This window comes from Mustela putorius, unplaced genomic scaffold, assembly GCF_011764305.1.
Source record: "Mustela putorius furo isolate JIRA1106 unplaced genomic scaffold, ASM1176430v1.1 tig00003913_pilon_pilon_pilon, whole genome shotgun sequence".
NCBI lineage: Eukaryota > Metazoa > Chordata > Mammalia > Carnivora > Mustelidae > Mustela > Mustela putorius.
In genome coordinates this window covers 5,148,391-5,171,412 of record NW_025422060.1, presented here as the reverse complement: position 1 = coordinate 5,171,412, position 23,022 = coordinate 5,148,391, and the positions used below count along the sequence as shown (strand labels likewise).

At 35.4% G+C, this 23,022-nt stretch overlaps 1 protein-coding gene across 5 annotated transcripts in view; it reads right to left on the bottom strand.

Annotated features, from left to right (window-relative positions):
• EPC1 (enhancer of polycomb homolog 1) overlaps nt 1–23,022 on the bottom strand; it is a 90,261-nt gene that overhangs the window by 29,694 nt on the left and 37,545 nt on the right. The gene's annotated exons all lie outside the window — the stretch shown is intronic.

The window sequence follows — 23,022 nt, the reverse complement described above, 5'->3', positions numbered from 1 at the left end:
TTAAAAATATATATTCATATAGGATTTAAAAGTCATAAAGAATTCTACCATGCAACATACAGAGCTTTACCACTAGGGCTTTGGTTCACTAGCTAGATCCTGGAGATCCTTCTATACGGACACTTCTACAACTTTTGCAGCAGCTGCCCTCTATATGGATGTACCATAATTTATTTAACCAGACACTAATTAATTGGAAAAAATCCCCTGGAGACAACCTATGTGCCTGTTCTTCTCCCTGAATGCTATAAAAATCATACCTGTACTATTATATACAAAACATCTTTGTGGATTTGTAAAAACATCTGCAGGACAACTACAAAAAAGTCCTCAAAGGGCATATGAGGTTCCAACAACATACACTATCATTCCTTGTAATATCTTTTTTTTTTTTTTTCAAAGATTTGAGAGAAAGAGAAAGCATGAGCACACGAGTGGGAGGGACAGAGTGAGTGAATCTCCAGCAGATTCGGCACTGAGCATGGACCCTGCGTGGGGCTCAATCTCGTAACCCTAAGATCAAACCTGAGCCAAAACCAAGAGCTGAATGTTTAACCAACTGCACCACCCAGGCACCCGTCCTTGTAGTATCTTCTTAAAGACTCTTTTAAATTTTAAAATCACCCATCTTGTCATTTTAGGTTAATTTTTTTTTATAATGATGACTTTTTTCTTAAATGTTGCTGCTGTTTGCTCATTTTCAAAAGAACTACTTTTCTTCTTCAACATTTAAATATATTATCTCCTTTTTAATATTAAGGAAATTAGCCCCCTGTAATAAATTTTCCAAATATCTTCCTGAAGTGTGACTTCTCATTTTGTTTATTTTTTCCATGCAAAAAAGTTCTATTAGTCACATTTATCTTTTCCCTTGTGATTTTGTCATGCTTAATAACAGGTATAAATTGTACAGTCACAAACTAGGGTGTAAACAAATACTCTCTTTTTTATAACTTAATTAGATCTTTGATTTGCGCTCTCTAATGGCTAAACGTACGCTCTTATATTTTAGTATAGTTTGTTCTTATATCTACTGGCCCTTATCTATTGACAAAGGGTGCCTCTGTAAGCTCCAGCTGGGAAGTCAGTCACATATATACTTATCCTACTCTCAGATTCCTTCAAATGTCAAGACAAATTTTCTTTGACCTATGCCCCCATATACATACCAAACTCAAGGAGGGCATGGGAAAGCAAGGTACAGTATTCTTAATTTGCATTTTGTTCCTAATTCAGAATACTCTATCATAATTTCTTATGTAAGTGAACATGTAAGAAATACAGTTTATCTTTTTATTTTTTGTATAAGGAGAGATAATGGGAAGCCACTTGTTCTACTGTCATGCAAAAAAAAAAAAAAAATCTATTCCCCTTAATGATTATAAATGTACCTGTATCATAGAATAAAATTCCCTTGAGAGTATTCCTAAGCTTTTTTCCTACTCTACCCAAACTGTCTCTCATGCCAGTATTTAACTTAAAGTTTAGCCTCATACTACATTTTATTATCTAGTAAGGCAATTCCTCCTTGATAGTTCTTTTTCAGAATATTCCTGGCTTTCTCGTTTATTTTTCTAGATGAACCATAAGTTACTTTCTAGGTGGGAAGCGGGACCTCTAAAGTGTTTTGATTTTTACAGGCAATAGAGAAAGCTGGTTAAGTATGTGGACTCTGGTAATCCAGAGGTTCTGTGTTTGAATTGTGGGCACGATGGTTTAGTAGCTCTAGGACTTTAGGACTTAAGACAAGAGATTTAACCCAATATGTTTTATTACCTGTAAGTAGACACTGTGTACTACCATATGGAATTGTGGTTAAGACAAAAATGCCTGAGACCTACTAACTACCCAACATATGGTAGCAAATATGTCTTTCATTATTAGAAAAGCTAAAGAGTCTTCCATATGCTTAGTAGTTACCATTTATACTTTCTCTAGTATGAACAGTGTTCTATAGAAAGATTTTTCCTTATGGTTTTATCCATTTTCCGTAACTGTGAACTCAAATTTTTATTTATCAATATTAGAGTGAATACTTACTGCTTAAAAAAAAAATCTTATTTGTAGTTTTTTGTTTTATAAAATATTTCACACAATTTTCTCCTATCTTTAACAGTCAAGAAAATGATTTCCCCTAAGGTGGTGTCATGAGGTGTACAACGTACTTTCAAATGGTTCAATTATAAAAATATTTTATTACACAATAAAAAATCAGCAAACATGAACAGTTTTGGAATCATTTTGGGTATATAGCTGTTCAGCTTTTCTCTAAGTTTGAAAATTCTTTTTTAATTTTTTAAAGATTTTATTTATTTGACAGAGAGAGACACAGTGAGAGAGTGAACACAAGCAGGGGGAGTGGGAGAGGGAGAAGCAGGATTCCTGCTGAGCAGGGGGCCCAAATGTAGGGCTCAATCCCAGGACCCTGAGATCATGACCTGAGCTGAAGGCAGCCACTTAATGACTGACCCAGCCAGGCACCCCTGAAAACTCTTATAATAATAAAAAGTTAGATCAAGAACAGGGTACTAAGGATCCTAAAAGTGTATAATATACAGCATTTATGGTTAAGTTCTTCTGAGTCTTACAAAAGTATTCTTCAACAACTGAGATGTAACTGTAACTTTATATATTCCTATTTATGCTTTCTCCACGTATATCTGCGAACTCTAAGACAGGAAGGGGATCAAACATAGGCCTATATGGCTAGCGCACAGTGAGTGAGGAGGGAGAGTGACAGATGCTATCTGCTCAGAGGATTAACACCCAGTCACGCAGTCACTGATCATGTTAAGATCTGTCCTTGTATGAAGAACAGGAGTGGCTGAAAGGTTTTAAAATGATCACACTAGTTGCTATATAGACAACAGACCATATTCTATAAAATGGAATATATGTAACCTGTAAATAGTTTAGAATAATATTCATTATATGGAAAAAGCCACCAATTTATTAAGTAAAAAAGAATCTGAAAACTGGATGTTCAGAGTATTTTTAAGGAAAAAAATGCAACTGAACAGAAGCACATTCAGAAAAAAAGTCTTAAAGTAGATGAGCATATATACAAAAGAATCCTTCTTTACACTCCTTTGTTCCTTTCCTTGCCCTATTCTTTCATAGCTCTTATCATCCTCTATCAATGAATCTATCAATTCATACATAAAGTTTCAAAGTATGTACACCAATAAATTAACAGATAATCTCTAGGTGGTACATTTCTGAAATGCCGTTTTGTAATTTTATTTCTCATATTTCCTAAAAGGTATTTGTAATACTTTTTGACAAAAAAATATGAGTACATTTCACTAAATGATTTCCTAAAACATTGATAATTTCTAGAAGACATTTTGGTTGAGTAAAACCTTTCCCATTTAAGTTAGTTTAAGAGTAAAATACACTTAGAGCTTTCCAGGTAAAGAAAGTATTTTTAAAATCCAAAATTATATTCATCTATTTCTAGGAAACAGAATGTTAAATTACATAAGAGTAACATTAAATTAGAAGTGGAAATGAGATTCTTGCTTTGAGTAGGAAGATACAGAATGGTGAAGCCAAGTAACAAATGAAATAAACTAGAATGAGTTCTGAATTCAATAATTATTGAATGCCTTGACTAAATACCTAAAATATCCCAATTTTAAATTACAATTATGTAAAAAGTTGGAGGTTCCTTGAAGATACTGTTATTGAAATTTCTGAATAATCTACTTGCAACAACAGGCCAGCTGTGTTCAAATAACTTCAAATAGTCCAATAAAGAGTTTGACAGTTAAAAAAAGAATGCTGGACTCTAAACTTATATTCTTTTTAAACTTTAGGACTTCTAAGAGCATTTAACATGTTAATGTAAATTGTACTTGTTCCAGAGCAGGGATAGTCATTCAGGCCTGTGACCACAGAAATATTTTTTCAGAAAATATCTATTAATAGCTCAGACAACTTTTGTAAAACAGTTTGGGAAATATTGGTAAAGAACAAAAACTAGAGATATGGAACAGAATATCTAGGATTAAGCTTTTATTCATTTATTAACTTAGTCCATATTTATTTATTGAGTGTCAACCACGTGCCCGGCACTGGGAACACAGTGTTGTAACTAAAACAGACACAGTTCCTAACATTGCACAGCTTATACTCTCGTAGGGAGAACAGATACTAATAAAACAGTCCTAAAAATAAACTGTACAGTATGATAAGTTCTATGAAGAAAAAGTACAGTGTATTATGGTAAAAGGAAAAGGATTTCAAGGACAATATCATTTTCACTAGTGCCAAGGGACATTTAAGCCAACATCTGCAGCAATGGGAGTTAAAAGATTGTTTTAAGAAAAGGGGATTACTATATTTGAAGACTACTTACATGTTTGACATAGTGGTTAAATAAAATTTCTTTATATTATAGGATATTTGTATTAAGCACAGTTGTTAAGAATTAACCACCAAAACACCAAGAATAATTCAAAATTTTCATAAAATAACAGAGGCATAAATTCTCAAGTTAGGTTTTAGAAGAAACAAAGTAAATAAGATTAAATAATCCAAAGACTTCTGTAATATTTGATCTTACATAAAATGGAATGAGATAAACTATAATTTACGGTTAAGTTATTCAGCAAATAATTAAAAAAAAAACTTCTTGCTCTGTAATTATGTTTCCTATATGCAGCAATACAAACAGTAAAAGAGTATCAGAAAAGACTAAACAATGATCTTTAGACTGAAGTTCAGAGCACACTGCCATGTCTCTATGAACCTTGCTATTGGCACTGGGCTCCGAAAGTATTCACTCCTGTTACTTCAGCCTGCCTAGTACACGGAAAGGGCATGGGTTTCACAGACAGACACCTACTCAAGAATCCTAGCTTCCTCATCAAACCCGAAATCCAGCAAATCACTCTGCTACCTATTTGTATTTTTTTAAACCCCTACTCATCCCTCCTTTTCTTCGCACCAGTAGTTAATGTTTTTTCTTTTAATTTCCTCTCTGTTATTTTTGTTTACCCCGAGAAAAATATTGCCCTTCCAGGTGGCTTTTTGTGGTCTTTGTTAAAAGCATTGGTAGTTAATGTGAAAGGGTTAACTGGCACTGAACAGGGCATGTCACTTGTATTTGAGAAATCAGAAAACACCATTTTTATTGATTAAATGAGAGTGACATTAGCTACGTGTAGATAAAACCTGTCTGAAGAGACATTATTGCAAATGTATCTTAAACATCTGCTCTGTGCCTTTGCTCATATGGATGGATACATCTCCTGACATCACCATTCACCATGCCCCCAACTCCACCATGGAAAATTCCCACCTGTTCTTCAAAGTCTGGTTTAAAATTATCTTTCCTCCCTCTTCCCTCAGCAGAAATGCTCCCCAACTTGTGCTTCTTCAGTACTACAGTCTCTACTTAGAAACTGTAATTGTTTATATACTGATCTCCAAAATGTAGACACTATGTTTAATTAACCTATGTATTTTTTCCTTTAAAAGATGTATCCTCTTGTATTATCTGGGGGCTCTGATGTTTAAGGATGAAGATAATATAATTATCTTGTTAACCTGCTCAGCATCTAGTATAATATTCTGCCTTATTACAATACTTTATAAAATATCATTGTAGAAAAATGATAAATCAGTCTAAATAAAATGCATGAACAAAATAAAAAGAACATTTCTATCTACTTTTTAATATCTAATACATATCAGCAAACCAAAAAGAGCTATTCAGTTATATTGTACAAATTCCTAAACAAAGATTAAATTATATTCACTTATTCATTAAGGTTTTATTTAAGCAAATAATGACCTTACCACTTAGACATAATAATTAAGACTACATTTAGACCTTTTGGATCATGGAATTAAAAACAGGTTATTATAAGCCACAATGTTTAAGATTCCTTATGGAGAAATAAGTGATTACTAATTTGTAAAAAGCCACTCAAGAAATTTAATCCCTATTACTTATGCATGCAGAGCTAGACTCCACTGCTACTTGAACAAAAGCACTGAGCTGAATTACTTTCTCTCCTATATTCTAATGACATTTCTAAGAACTAAAACATCTGTTCAGGAACATGGCTCCAGCAAGGACTCCATAGTTTTTCTACATCCAAATACCCTAATTCTTGACTGGTTCATTACAATAACTTTCTGACTGGTTTCCCTGAGTACATTTTTGGCCATTATTCTACAATAGCCAATCTGTTAATATATAAGTCAAATTATGCCATTATTCCATTTAAAGTATTCCAATTATTTTTATCTCATTCAGAATAAAAGATAAGGTTCTTAAAACTGTTTATGAGGTCCAGCATGATTTGCATTCCTCTCTCCTTATTACCTTTCATTTACTATTCTCTTTACTCACTCTGCTCTTGTATACTAGATTCCTTGCTTCTTCCCCCCAAACTTAAATAGCTTGCTCCCTCACCTTCTTCAAGTCTTTGTTCAAAAGTCATCTTTGGATCGATTCCTTGCCACCTCCTCCACTATACACCCACCAGAATGGCTAAACTTGAGGCTGACAACATGGTGATGTTGTCAAATGATGGTGAGGTTGTGGAATAACTAGAACTCTCATACGCTGTGTTAGTGAGAAAAAGGTATGGCAGATCTCATAAAACCAAAAATACACAGTCCACATGGCCCAGCAATCCCACAGGTAGGTATCTACCCAAGCCCACAAGACCTCAATAAGACCATTTATATGGTTTTATTCAGTAATAGTCCCAAAGTGGAAACAATCCAGATGTCCATCAATAGAAATAGGAGAGATGAACAAACTATGGCAGAGTAATACAATGGAATATTCTACAACAAAAAGGAACTAATACATGCAACAATATGAGTCAATCCTAAAATCCTAAAAAGAGTCCACATTCTTTGAGTCCATTTATGTTAAGTTTTAAAACAGGCAAAATTAATTTATGGTGAAAAAAATAAAAACAGTACTTGATTCTGGGGAGTGGCATCAGGGATTGATTGGAAAGGGGAATGAAGAGATTTTCAACGATGATGGCAATAATGCTTCATCTCTTGATGAGGGTTGGGCTATGAAGGTATATGAATTGTCAAAATCCAGCTAATACTGACTACTTATTTGTGAATTTCTAGGCATGTAACTTTTACCTCAAAGGAAAAAAACAAAACAGTAAATACTGAACTGTAATTAATGACATCTATGCTGAAATATTTATGAAAACAGGCACTATCTGCAATTTTCTTTGAAATGCACCCAAAAAATGGAGATGATGGATGTGTGATAAAGCAAGTGGAATAAAATGTAATAGGCGAATCTAGCTAGTGGGTATAGAGGTGGTCACTGAACACACTTGAATCTTTACTGTATGTCTGAAGATTTTCATAACAAAATGTTGCAAAAAAATATGCACTCTCTCCCCTCTCTTAAGCCTGGAACGCTTTATCTGCCCCCTGCTTTAGTTTTCCTCTATAGCACTTACCTCTTTATAAACTACAGAATTTACTTACTGTTTTATTTACTGTCTTGTCTTCTCTCCATAAAATATAAGATCCATGAAGGTAGAATTTGTTTTCTGCTTAGCTTTACCTCGGGTCTAGAACTGTGCCTAATACACACAAATATCCAGTAAATATTTACTGAATAAATGAGCCAGTGAATTGTGCCTGTTATTTAAGGTCCACAAATACTGTTTGGGAACAGAACTCATAAAAAATTGAGATTAAATTTCATAAAAGCAAAGAAAAAATTAAGATGAACACACTTTGCTTTTGTCCTTAAAATGCTCGGGGTGAAAAAGTCAAAACAGCTGAAGATATAGACTACTTAGGAAGAAAAAGAGCAATTCAATACTTACTATTTTCTACAAGGAATAAATGGCAAAAGGTCTTAGGATTATTAACATCTACCCCTCCTCCCACTTAAAGCTCATATCCTGAAATTACTTTATTTCTAGAGTATAAAACAGTAAAAGATTGCTAAAGTACAGGTAAAACAGTATAGTCTTATTACTTCTTTTTAGTGTGAAACATCTGTCATTTTAATTTTAGTACTTTTATCACGAAATATTCAGGACACACAGTTACTAAGTAGCATGGTGGTCAAAGGCAGCCCTAGGCAAAATTCAGTTCAGTTTTGATGCTTGCCCTCTCGTGTCCTTTATTTGTAGCCCTTACATCGCTTTAGAGTTGGGTTGTGCTGCATTTACTAAGCACCCATGTGCCCATGTGATGACTGGGAATGTGAAGGGGAAGGGACTAAAGTTAGTTTTTCTATTCTCACAAATGACAATCTAAGTGGAATGCTTTCCTAAAAATTAATAAAAAGTCTCAAGAAGCCCTTATTTTTGGTTATAATCTTTATGCTGATGATTTCTAAATCTCCCAACATATCCTGGAGAGCTAGTCATCTGTCATTATTTAATGCCTTTTAACTTACACAAATAAAATACAAACGATGTTTCTCATTTTGGAGGGTTAATACCTTAAATGAACAGCCTGAGTAATTTAAGCTCGTCTAAAACTAAACATGTTTATATAATCCAACACAGACAAAAGCTATGCCAAGACTTAGTCCATAGCCCTTGCACATACTCACTCTTGGAATTTCATCCGCTTTCATGGCTTTAACTGCCATTTGTGTGCTGATGACATGCTTAGAAATCCTCACTTCTAGCCCAGATTTCTGCTAAACTCTAGGCATAGTATAAAGACCTCTTACTACATGCTCTACAAATAGACTTCATATAACATGAACATCCCCATCTGCTGAGTCTCCAAATCTGTTCTTCCTCCAGTATTACCTAGTGTGGTCAATTACCTGCTTCCAACTTCCCCGTTTCCAAACGAGGCCATCAGATCCTCTAGAATTCTCACTCATTTTAGGTCTAGAAAATATTCAGTGCTTTTTTTTTTTTTTTTTTTTAAAATCCCACTGTCTTCATTTCAGGCAGCAACTAGCCTCCTTACTTCTGGTATCACACTATTCTCCAATTACCTTCTATAGCTGTAGCTGCCAGGGTCTCTCTAAAGGTTGGATTCCATCATTCTCACATTTAATCCTTGGCTCTCTACTGCCTTCATGATGAAATTCAAACCTCTTGGCATGGCAAACAGGGTCCTTCATGGTCTAGCTCTAGCTACTTCTTTTGGTCCAACACCTTACCTCACCCTTTCTACTCCGAATTTCACTCTCAAGCCACAGGGGACATCTAATAGACCTTTCTAGTAATACCTACATGTAATGTTTCCTGTCTTTAAGTCCATCTAAACCTCTCTCTATTCTTTATAATTCTACAAGGACATCTACCCCTTTCAGAAAGTCTCTTACAACTACTACATAACACTATTACAGTGGTAGAATAGAAAACAGGTACAGATGATTTTTAAATATTTCATAAAAACTCAATTAAAATTTTTTCCAAAGATTTTATTTATTTATTTGATAGGCAGAGAGGCAGAGCAGAGAGCCCGATGTGGGGCTCCATCCCAGGACCCTGGGTTCATGACCTGAGTTGAAGGCAGAGGCTTTAACCCACTGAGCCACCCAGGCGCCCCTCAATTAAAATTTTTATGGAACTGAACACTCAGCAAATCAGAATTCAGAAAAAAAATTTCCTGATAGGAGTTTCATCCCTAAGCTACTTGCCTCACACATACCAGAAGGGACAAGGGACAAGAGACAGGAAAGAACACCAAGAGTGAGAACAAGCTCAATAACTTTGAAAGAGTCATTCATCTTGGAAAAAATATTAATTTACTTGCAAGAAAAGACTTTGTGAACTCATTTCTAACTTTGGGTTATAAAGCTTTAGGCTTTATTACTATGTCTGTTAATTCACCTTTCCAGAACTGAAATAGTAATAGCTAACATATATGGAGCACTTATCAATGCCAGGCCCAAGCTTCATATATCTTACTTCATTAAAAGCTCATAACAATATATATTCTCTCTATATTACATGTATATATTGTAGAAAGACGTGGGAATTATCATCCCTATTTCACCTATCACTAAACTTGCCTAAGTTCATATAATTAGCTGGATACAAACCCAGCTGTGGCTCTACTATGAACTCTTTCTTTTTTAAGATTTGAGAGACATAGAAAAAAAGAGAGGGCAAGTGGGGAGGGGGCAAACAGACTCAATCCCAGGTCCCAGAAATTATGACCTGAGCTGAAGGCAGATGTCTGCTTCCCCCAGATGCTCCTAGTATGAACTCTTAACAGCTTCACTATATTAATTCGCAAAAGGATGTAGATTCCCCGATTGCTTATTAGTTCCAAGGAAAACTAGTAACTATATAGTGGAGAAACTGGCCCATACCTTGACTGGGTTATCAAAACTAACGTTACCAATCAGGGGCAGATAAATTATGTGTCTCAGGATGTGATACTATGAGACTACAATATCCTTTATGTAAAATTCTACCTGGGAGTGCAAAATCTGAATCTACTTGGGAAAACATCAAACTCAAAATGGGATCCTCTATTAAAGAAAAAAAATCAAAGAGACTGTAATCTTTAAAAACTGTCTGCATCAGCCATCAAAAGAAATGAAATCTTGCCATTTGCGACAACATGGATGGAACTAGAGCGTATCATGCTTAGCGAAATAAGTTAAGCGGAGAAAGACAACTATCGTATGATCTCCCTAATATGAGGAAGTGGTGATGCAACATGGGGGCTTAAGTGGATAAGAGAAGAATCAATGAAACAAGATGGGATTGGGAGGGAGACAAACCATAAGTGACTCTTAATCTCACAAAACAAACTGAGGGTTGCTGGGGGGAGGGGGGTTGGGAGAAGGGGGGTGGGGTTATGGACATTGGGGAGGGTATGTGCTTTGGTGAGTGCTGTGAAGTGTGTAAACCTGGCGATTCACAGACATGTACCCCTGGGGATAAAAATATATGTTTATAAAAAAATAAAAAATTAAAAAAAAAACTGTCTGCATCATAAAAGATTAAACTCCATTGAAATATTTAGGAATAAAGCACCATGATGTAGGCAAATTAACTCTTAAATGGTTTGGAAAAATATGTGTTTGTTTACATGTGTCTATGTATAAGTTTGAAAAAAAAAACAATAAAGCAAATTGGGCAAAATGTTGACAACAGTTATATGTGGGAATACTACTCTTTTTCCTGCAAACTTTTTGTAAGCTTGAAATTATTTCCAAATAGTATTTTTTTTTTAAAGGAAAAAAAGGGTCTTCCTGAAAGTAAGAGGAAGAGATGGAAGTACTTCTTCCAGAATTACTGCCAAGTAACTGCACAATCTCTGATCTGTAAGTCAGTGAAAGTTTTCTGGCTCTTAATTTCCTTATCTAAACCAGACATTACCAGAATACTGTCTTCTGAATAGTTGTTCTAGAGTTATCGTTGTTATACGAAGAGTTCTGGGATTAATTTTGGGAAATGCACAGACAGATAAAATGCAGATAGATAAGCAATGTCGAACAGTTTCTTTACAGAAGAATCCTCACAGATTTTGCACATATTAAAATGCACCATGATTTTCCAAATCAGTAATATAGAAGTCAACATGTACTAACTATTCACTGACCACTGTTAGTGTGATTCATCTAAATGTTTGGTGGGACCCAGCTTTTAATTTTCAGGACTAAAAACTATGATAAGCATTAAAGTTATAATGTTAAACCAAGGCATATAAAAACCATTCTCTTCTAAAATAACAGTCTATCAATTTTGGGAAACATAACCTTATGACTCCACTGTTCAACTTCATACTGAGGTATTTTCCAGTAAGTTTATTTTTAAAACAGGGAGCTGTTTTTAGACTACAAAATCTGACAACAGAACTCTGCTTTATGGACAATAATACAGATTAGTAGTTGGGAAATTATAAGAGAGGGAGTGGGCAAATTCAGCTCCCCATCTGTTTTTGTAAATAGTAGAACATAGCCACACTTACTCATTTACATATTGTCCATACTGCTTGTGCCCTACAATAGCAGAGCTGAGTTGCTGTGACAGACTTGTAAGGCCTGCAAAGCTTAAAATATTATCTGACTCTTATGCAAAGTTTGGAGAATCCTGATATTGATATAGTTATTTCTGTTTACTTTTGAAGATTCAGCAGTTAGGTTGTAGTAAGGTGGGTCATTGACAGACACGAAAGCAATCATGCTCTACTATTTACATGGTAAAAATGACAGAAGAGGGAAGTAAGTTTATTATATAAAATTGTATCTCTATGCTGAGACCCTATATTAGATACAACATCTTCATTCTTAAAATGTATTATTATACCTATTTTACAGGGAAAGTGAAGCTCAGTAAGATTAAGTCACTTGCCCGAAGTGGTAGAAGTAGGATTTGGATTGAGGTCTGACTCCAGAACCCTATGGTCTTTCTACTGTGGCTTAATTCCTCCTTCTTGTCTTCTTTTGCCTTCCCCATGTATGGCTGAGTTCTGGGTGGTACTCAAGGGAGGACTCAATACTAAGAGAGAAGCAGAAAGGATTTTTAACACCTGAAGAGATAAAGAACAACATTATGGCTTCAAGGATTAGTGGAAAGTTATAACCAGGTAACTTGAAAAAGTAACAGCAATTTCCTAACTTCTCGTACAGGATTCTCTTGGAATGCTTTACTAATCATTGCTCAAAAAGGTTAACTCTGGTAGTACCCAGGCACTGTGGATATGAAGAATGGAGTTCTGGAAGATTAAGTCCTAGGAGAACCAAGACTACATACATATGTTTCCTGTGTAATTAACTACTTTTAATCTTCTATCATCCCTACAGATATAGAGGTCTACAGTAAAGAGTAAAGTTTGTTTCCCTTTATTGTTTTGTTTTATCTTGCTGAATTAGACAGTAGAGTTACATCAAAATTTGTACTTCTTCTTCTGGACTTCGAAGACTTCACTTAGTATACATCTGATACCACATTTACCAAGTGTGGAAACAAAATAATCTTCTTTTCACAGAAATAGTAGAAATAGGAGTTTCCCCTCTGAGAAGAGAATCAGCTTTGAATTAGAAGCAAATTGGGAAGGAATTCATTTTGGCTTTTTAGGTACAATTAAATAATCTACCATAAAAGAAGTCAAAAGAATATTAAATGATTTACCACCCTGGAGAGATAAGGATCTACATAATAACAGATTGAAACAGTCTAAATTTGACCATTACCTGTTCCTTCATCAAAAATAACAGATTTATCTATTTTATTTTCCCACCAGTCAATGTACCCATTGAGACTTAGCTGTTACACTGTTCTTACTAATATTTTTTATTACCCATCAAAATATAAATTTTCAGGGTTCGTATGAATGTTAAGATTTGTCCATGTTTAAGGTAACTGTGGAAAACATTATAACATGGCTAATATAGGAAGAAATCATAGTTCATAATACACTAAACTAAATACGCAAATTTTCTCCTTTAACGCCAAGTCCTGTGGTTTCACCAAAACCCCAAATCCTCAGTGTAATTTCTAAAGCTTTGTCTTCTGCAGTGGCTAAAAAATAAAAGGAGCTCGGATAGTCTCAAAGCTTTCTTGTTTAATTATGTGTCTGTATCCTTCACTTTCTCAAACTTAAAACTCCCCCTTTACTTAAACTAACACATTGTTAGATGAAAATAAATATTTTATAATCTCAAATTATCCTAATTAGTTTAATTCTATTTTGTGCCACAAATTATCTTCTTGCAAGTTATAAAACATATTGTATGGAAATAAAATTTCTGATTTTTTGTTTTTATTAGAATACTCTATCAAACAGGAAGATATATAAGGCGTACTTTCTAAAAACCACATGTTTTGATGTCAAAAACCTGGAAGGGAATCCTGGAAGGGAATTCTGACAGTTACTAATTGTGACTTAACTTCCCTAAATCTACATTTTCTTATTAGTAAAATGAGGTTACTGCTATTATCAAGGTAAAATGAGACAAGAAATGCAGGTAACCTTCTAGTGTACACCTAGCATACACTTTTTTATTAGCTTTTCATAATATAAATAATGACACCAACTCAGCCTTTTTTCCTTATTAGTAAAAGGCAGAAAATGCTACCTAACTTATAAAGACTGCATTGAAGAGTGAGATTATGTCTATAAAGTGGTGGTGTATTATTATTATAATAGCAAATTTCAATAGATTATGGCCTACATTATTAATAGAAATTACTTTACGATAGGTATATTTGGATCAATAAATAAGACCAAGTCCAAATTTACCTTATGTTTTCTTAATGATATCCTGTCTCCTATTAATCCTATAAATGAGGATATTTTATTTTATTTTATTTTAGTAGGCTCCAAGCCCAGCATGGAGCCCAACACCAGGCTTTGAACTCATGACCAAAAGCTGATGCTTAACCAACTGAGCTACCCAAGGGCCCAAATGAGGATATTTTAAAACTCCAGTTGATTTTTATTGGCAAACTGTCACTGTTAAAACAATTTTAACCTCTGAAGACAGTCAAATCTCATTCACTGTGGAACTTTAATGACATTGTTCTTTAAACGACAAAGTTCAGGCACCATACTATAGTTACCACACTCACTTTTTCAGCTTTTGCAGAAGAATGAGGTCTCTCTAGACATTTTCAAGTACAAAAGGAAAAAAGAAACATGCACTGCAGTCTTAAGGAAGCCCTGTCCTCCCAGCTTTCCTGATCAAGTTAAATTAATGGGAGTAATTCATTCAAAGATTATTTTTACCATACGCTTTACCCCACAATGGATGTGATATAACTCACTGGAACATTTTTAAACTAATGAATGCAATGCTACCTAAAATAAATCTGGTTTCATGGAAATGAGAGAAATATGCAGAACTTTTATTTGGGGAGGAAGGGCAAAAGGTTGCAAAACTTGAATAACATACTTAGAGCAGTTTTAGATTAATTCTAACACATTTAATTATTATCTCTATTTAGTTGGTATTTATAGCCGTAAGAGAAGGAAAATTAAATTCTTTCTTGCAAAGGTCTTTAGGCTCCTAGAAACATTGTACAAATTCTCTTATTTCATAGCAGAAAGAGATGAAATAACTAAAGTTTCCAGATAATATTTAAGACAAGTTTCCTATAAAAGTATTATGTAAATCATGCTAAAAAGTTTGTATCATCTCAGGAGCTGCATTAAATTTGATCAGAATGAAAGTCTAAACAAGAGTAAATCATATACTTCCATGATCTCTTAAAGAAGTAAACTGTGGCAGACACTGCCATTTTTTTTTAACCCCATAAAGGCGAATTAATTTTCCAGTAATAAATTGTAGTACAGGGGTTGTGTTAGACACCTGTACTTAATTAGGGATTTATATTTATATTTCTTCCAGTCTGATGATGACAACTAAAATAATCATCTTAGGTAAAGTAAAATATTTATAAGTAAGTAATTCAGGATCAACTAGTACAATATTTTTATTATAATTTGACCAAACCATGGTCAGAATGCAAAATTTACTATTTAAATGGAGTGAAGGATAGGTTAAAAATCTTAAGTTCAGAGGAGATAAAACACAGCTTACTGAAGGTGTACCTAAAAAAACCAGAAGGTTTATTTATGTATTTTAGAGAGTGAGCAAGTAGGGGGAGGAGCAGAGGGAGAGAATCTTAAGCAGACTCCCTGCTGAGCATGGAACCTCACCTGGGGCTTCACCTCAGAACCCTGAAACTGTGACTTGAGCCAAAACCAAGAGTCAGCTGCTTAACCAACTAAGTCCCCCAGGTGCCCCTGAAGGTGTACTTTTTATCTGTCTTCACAAAGGTCCTCAAATATCCCCTTCTTCATTTTCTTCCTCCAGTACACAAAGATAAATACTCAAAGTGTAATAGATAGCCTTTAGTTTTGTTCATCAAATTATTCCTGGCTGGCTTCCAGACACCCAATAATATTGCATTTTCTGGCTCTGTGGCTGGTGGGGCTAGGTCACTAATCCCGGTCAATGAGTTGTGAATCAAAGCAACTTATTATTTCCAGGCTAGAGTATTTAACTGATGGTGAAGATCTGACATCTCCTCCCACCTGCCATCATACTGGACTGCTACCTATGCCTGGTTCCCCAACTGATTCATGAAAAAAATGTTACATAAAATAAGAAACAAACTTTTAAGCTTGTTTGTTATTACATCATAACCTAGTTGATCCTGAATGACATAAACTGGTTCCAGAAATGGGATACTGTTACAACACAAAGGCTAAAAAATATATGCCATTTGGGAGCCAAGCAGCAAGGGAACTTCTCAAAGGATGGAAGCCTAGAATCCTTATTAGGCAGCACAAAATACTTGGTAAAAGTCAGTTATGATAGTTTAAGAAGCAAATAATGTACTTAATAAACCTGTAGCTCTAAAAGAGTTAAAAAAAACCCCTAACCATTAAAATGGAGTGTTGGTTGCTCTGTGTTTGGTATTATAAGAAACAAAATTTTAAAACTCATCAGTTGGTAAGCAGGAACGAAGAGTCCAAAAATTCAGCGACTTGCAGCATTTTAAGAATGCTTCTCAACCCAAGCTATTAAGTTTAGGAATCAAGAAGGCCTTTGGCTAACATAGGAAGAGCAATCAACCTTGAAGGTAAGGTTTAAATCAGAATGCAGCCGTGATACTTACAATAAAACATTTGAATAGATTAGAGTCTCAAAAGCAGACACACAATTAAAACTGCATTCTTGCTTTCAGCTGAACATAATCCTCACAGAAAAAGAGAGTAAACACTTAAGAGTGTAGCTTTCCAGCAAAAGTTAATAGGTTTATGCTACTAGCAATTAGGAGGCTGACATCTGATAAAGAACTATAAATACAGGCTACTGGCATTCAGAACTAAATGGAAACACATTAGAAGCCTACCGAGTTGTGCTGCTGACAATCAAAAATCAAAAGCCGAGATTAAAATCTGAGTTAAAAGTACACTTGCATTAGCTCCCCAAAGGGTTTATTTTCCAATATCTACTTCCGATGAGGTGAAGAAAGACCATGGAGAATGAAAGAATGTCAAAAACCACAAAAAACAATGGACTAAGGAGACCCTCCAGGAGAGATCTAGTTATATAAACAAAAATATTGCCCACAGCCAGGGGAAGGGGACCCTTATAAAGTCAGCCTGATGTGATTTTTGAGTTGCTATGGATTATGGAGTGCTAGGTTTCCCTCAATCTTCTAGAATCCAAATGGGAATGTTTATTGTGGTTATCATGGCCCTGTTTTTCTCATGTATATGGGGTATGCGTACAGCAGAGGTAGAGATAGTATTTCCATTCACAGATCTCCAGATCAAGGGGAAACAGATCCAAACCAATATAGAGAATTATGTGTATCACCTGGAAATCCTAATACTTCAAGCTTGATGCTGTTTAGCTGGGATTTTGGGGATGGGTTCACTGTGGAGTGGATGAGTATATTTTGTGGTAAAGACAGTGATTCAAATCTTTGGTTGACCAGAAAGGCAGACCTGTCAGTGTTGTTTGCCAAATCATTTTTTTTTCTTTGCCTTCTGGTCATACGGTAGGATTGTTTCTCTTGGTCCCTTCATAGTTAGTTAGGTGCAACCATGTGCTCATTCTGGCCAATGAGCTGTGATCCCAGGTGACATGTAACTTCTGGCCAGAGCATTTGAATAACTGACACAAAATAAGAGATCTTTCAGAGTTCTTTCCTCTATTACAGTGTCTATCTAGCAAAGTTCAGGATAGAGGCTGCTCTGTCAGCTGAATCCTGGAGTGGGGACACATAGAACAGAACCTCCAAATCAACCCAATGGACAATGAAGTTAGAAATCAGTATCTGGGGGCACCTGGGTGGCTCAGCCGGTTAAGCGTCTGTCTTGGGCTCAGGTCACGATCTCAGGGTCCTGGCCCATGCTGGGCTCTGCACTCGGTGGGGAGTCTGCTTGTCCCTCTCTCTCTGCCCCTCTCCCCACCTGTGCATTCATGCTCGCTCTCTCAAATAAATCAATAAAATCTTAAAAAAAAAAATCAATCTTTCTCCTGATGATGAAGGGGAAACCATTAACATCACTGAACATCTGAGTCAGAGCAAGCTTACAGATCAACTAGTTCCAGTTCCTTCTACAAATGATAAAAGTGAGGTCTAGTATTTATATGACTTGTCTAATCACATAGTAACCATACAGCAGAAAAATTTGATGGAAACATCATTACTCTCATGTAATTCTAAATTACAATGGGACTTACGCTGTTAATTTCTAAACACCAATTCTGGGATAGACTGAATTAGAAACACATACATAAATTAACTGGCCAATCCAGCCTTTAATGCAACAAATAATTAAGGCATTAAGTTCCAATGCTGAAGGTACTTGGAACTAAGAGTCATATGAGGAGATTAATTAAATAACCATACAAATGAAAAGGAAATTTTTAACAGTAACTGCTGAAAAAGTTATGTTACAGGAGCATATAACAGATCTACCCTAATAGATAGATAACTAAGGAAGTGACACAGAGCTGTGATGTGAGGATCTGTGGGAGATTACTAAACCAATCTGTACAGAAATAATGAATCAGTACATCGCAATAAATGAGAAATGATCCTGTGGATGGTGGGACCTGGAAGGCTTTGGAGGAACTAAAAGCAGGCAGGGGGCAGATTATAGAAGGCCTTATATACAAGTCACTTTAAGAACAATGGGATTTCTTTATAGGTTTTCAGCAGGAAGTGACACAATGAGATTTCAGTTTTCAAAGGACCACCAGTTTTAATACTAGGGAAGGCAGGAATTGCAGTCTTGGGAAGACTTGTTAGGAAGGTACTTAAATCTGGGCAAGAGATGACAGTACTTTGAATTAGGGAAGTAGCAATGGAGATGATAACATGTGAACTACTTAAGAATTTTTATTCAGGGTATTTTATGCTCTTGCTAGCCTATGTGAACTTTCATCCTCATTCTCTAACTTCTCCACAGTTAAATTCACAGTAAATCTGAATGCATTAAGCTTAGTGAAAGGACAGCATAACATCAAGATGTTATGGGTAGCATAATATATTTATATCGTAAGGATGCCTCTTCCAACAGGCCCCAGTAATATGTTTAGAAGATGCATATATACTAGGAATGAATGGTTATCTTGTTTTATGCAACTTTCTTAGAAATTACAGATCTTTTTTTTTCAAACTTAAGATTTATTCCAGGAAGGACTTAAGGTAGCCGGGCGGAATTAAAGAGACATTATAGTTATTTAATTGGTTTCTTCCAAGTGACGCAAAGTATTAGGAATTCTTCCTGGTATTTTAAAAGATATTAACAAAAGCTGAGGTTCAACTGAGAAATTTCATACGAAAAAACCCAATCCTTTATATTTATAAAGACCAGGGGAGAATGTTAATCCTATCAAACATTTCTTTATTCTGTTAAATCTTCAAAAAAATACCAAGAAAATGTTTCATCACTACAGAAGTTAGGAGAAATTTCTACAGTGTATTCTACAAAATCACAACACTGAAGTCTGAACAACAACTAAAGAAGAATTCAACAGATGTTTTTAGATAGTGACAGAAAAACTCAAGATGAAAGAACACTTTTGTGGAGTTGATTCTATGTTTACCGATACTCCAAGAAAAAAAAAGACTACGTATTTTACTGGAATTGCACTGCAAAGGAAAAATTCACTATGGGCAAAAAATTCATAAAGAATTCATATACAGTTCAAGATGTCACTATGGTAGAGAAAAAGGAAACTTCAAAGAAGGTAATAAAGTGGTATTTGCAGCCAAAATCCTGGTTTGCAAGAACACCTTTAGATCAAAGAAAAGGCATTTCAATGTAAACACTGAACTGGAGTAAAATGACTGATTTTATCTTACTTGATTTTACTTCTATTTATTTCCAATGGGGGAAAAATGACTTTTTTAGGAACTTAATGTGAGAAGTCAGTTTCCACAGTTTTATTAGATTCTGAGTGATAAACTACCCAGAGTAAATATAGGTTATTTCTGATCTTTAAAGCAAGGATTTAAAACGACTGCCTCAGATTATTTACCATATGAATTATAAACCCTTGAAGGAAAAGACATGTCTACAGAGCCCATAATATTTATCATTATACTCTGTAAGTGTAAGCTTACAAATAGTTGATAAATCAACACAATATAAAATAAGTACTTCTAGCACAGTGTTTCACAACACGTATTTTTGGAAAGGTCATGACATTTTCTCTGGCTTAAACTTTTTGGTGTAATTATTAGAATGTCTCATGTTCTTCCTAATCTGACAAAAATATACAAAAATTATACCTTAAACCCTACTTCATTCTTCACTCCAAAAGCAGAGATAGTTAAAAGAGATATCTGATTACCATTTTAGAACCACAAAAAATCGTGAAATACCTAGATCTTCTCAGAACACAAACATTAAGAAACATTTGTGTCAGAACAATATTAAGTGTTTAAGATACAACTTCGTTTCTGTGTTCAAAGGGCTTTCAGTATAAGAAAAACTAATATAGGGGCACCTAGGTGGCTCAGTGGGTTGAGGCCTCTGCCTTCGCCTCGGGCCATGATCTCGGGGTTCCGGGATCGAGCCCCGCATGGGGCTCTCTGCTTGGCGGGGAGCCTGCTTCTTCCCTTCTCTCTCTGTCTGCCTCTCTGCCTACTTGTGATCTCTGTCTGTCAAATAAATAAATAAAATCTTTAAAAAAAAACTGATATAAGTGAATTTATTTTCTACAAGTTCAGGTTTTGTATGACAGGGCTTGGGAGGTGTGTCCAGAAAGGCTTCATCAAAGCTGACTGCAAACTGGAGTTTGTTGAGTGAACCCATGGAAAGAAAAGAGGAACAGTGTAAGCAAAGGCAGAGCTAAGCAACTATTAAGAACAGTAAGCAGTTTAGTTAACTGAGCAGAGGGTTTCTGGTAGCACACAGCAGAGATGACGGTGTATCACTTCCAAGATACGGTTATAAAAAGACTGCAGCTTCTGTTTTAGGCACTCTCTGACATAAGCACACTCTTTCTATTGCATCATCTGCTCTGGGGAAGCCAGATGTCAAGTTGGGAGAACAGACGGGTGGTATCTGGCCCAGGTGATGAGGAACAGAAGGCTCCCACCAACATAAGTGAGCCTGGAAGCAGAATTTCCAATGGAGATGACTGCAACCCTGAACAGCTTTCTGTAGATATCCAGCGAGAATCACATAAAAAAGCAACTCCTAGATTGCTAATCCTGAGAAAAGGTAGGTCATATTGTTTTAAGCTGCTAGGGTTTGCATAAGTAGTTAGTTATGCAGCCACAGATAACCAACACATATGCTGATATTGGGTCCTCACTATGTAACAAAAACTGAAAATGTCAGAATGGCTTTGGAACTAGACCATGGCCTCTAAGGACAGTATTAGTGAAGAAGTTGTTAATAAAAGCTTCATGGTGTTTCCTTTAAGAACAGGGATGATTTCTGCAGATGAAGACAGGAAATTTAGTAACACTGTTACCTTTAGCTATGTGAAAAGTAGAAAAATTTACCTAATAGAGCAGGTGATTTAGCTAAGGAGATTTTAAACTGAGAGCTGAAAGTACGGACTTGTTTTTCTGCTTTATACAGTAAAAAAAAAAAAAGACAAACAATAAACTGAATGAAGAACTGTTAAAGAGCCAGGACTCAATGGTTTTGAAAATGCGCAGTTTCTCCAGGATGCAAACGCTGAAATTTAGAAATGGACTCTGAGCCAAGATCAAATCCATGGCACTAACAGAAAAATGTGGTCTAAAACTAAATGGAAGGAGTGACTATAAATCTTTTGTTAAAAATCTCAGAAAGATCAAAGACTTTTCCAGATAAAAGGCCTGGTAAAGATAACTACTCACTTCAGATTCTCTCAAACAAAAAAGCTTTTTTTTTTTTTTTTTAAAAAAAAAGGAGGCTTGACCGTGTGGTTTCTCAGCAGCAGCTCAGGATAGTAAAAGGCTTACCTGGACAAGTACGGGTGTGGCATTCAACTAATAAAATAGATTCCAATAAAATACATAGAAGACCCACAAACTTTTAAAAAGAATTACATATTCTGAAACACAGCCAACTTGAATAATAGACAAGAGATAATACAGAATGAAAAAAGATCTTCAGAGTCCCAGAATGTTGGCAGGAAGCAAGCTAAGAAAACTCAGTAACACACACATTCTACCCTTCATGAAAAAGGAGTGAGAAGAGGGCAGAACCAAATGCCCAAAGGGCAAAGCTGAGGTTCTTATATAAATTATACTCAGGAACTGACATCCAACCAAGGAACTACTGTAATTGTGTAACTGGATTTCAAAAATGCTTTGGACCAGGAACCTTGTGTCTACCACGCTCCGCCTTCTGCCTCCTGGTTTGAATGGGGAATGCTTTACAGGATTATCCTAAGCCTTACCCAGTATAGTGTTTTGGGTATGTGAGGGAGGGGGCAGATATTTCTCTTTAGCTTAAAAGAATGAGAGAAATTTGAGAAGCTGTACCTAAGGAACTACATCTGAGCAGCATGAATATATCTGAAATGGATTTGCATGAGATTCTGGACTATAAGCTGATACTATAATGGGATGTGAGACCTGTGGGGCTTTGAAAGAGAGAGTATTCGAATGTCGGTAGTTTGCCTCCAATGATCAGTATCCCCTGGCATTCACAGCCTTGTGTGTTCCCTCCTACACTTAACCAGACTTGGTAATTCCTAGCCCCCAGAAACTGTGCAAGATAGTAAGTGTTTGTTGTTTTAAGCTACTAAATTTAGGAGTGATTTATTATGCAGCAATAAATAAGTAAATACTATAGAATGTAAGCAGGGGAAAGGGAAAAGACTAGAAAAAGAGGTCAGATCATCAGGGCCTGGGAAACCCTGTATGGAGTTTTTGCATTTTATTCTATCAGAAAAAGGAAAAATTTATGGATTTTAGATATTGAGCAACAACCAAATTCAAATTTTAAAAAGATCTTCCTGATAACTTTAAGCGGGGTTATAAATTTGAAAACCAGAGTAGGGAGATCAAGTAAGAAACAATTATAAATCTTTTAGACTAAGAGGCTGTCCCTAACCTTTTAACAGGAATTCATAGATTCAAATGTATAGATTTGTGTGAA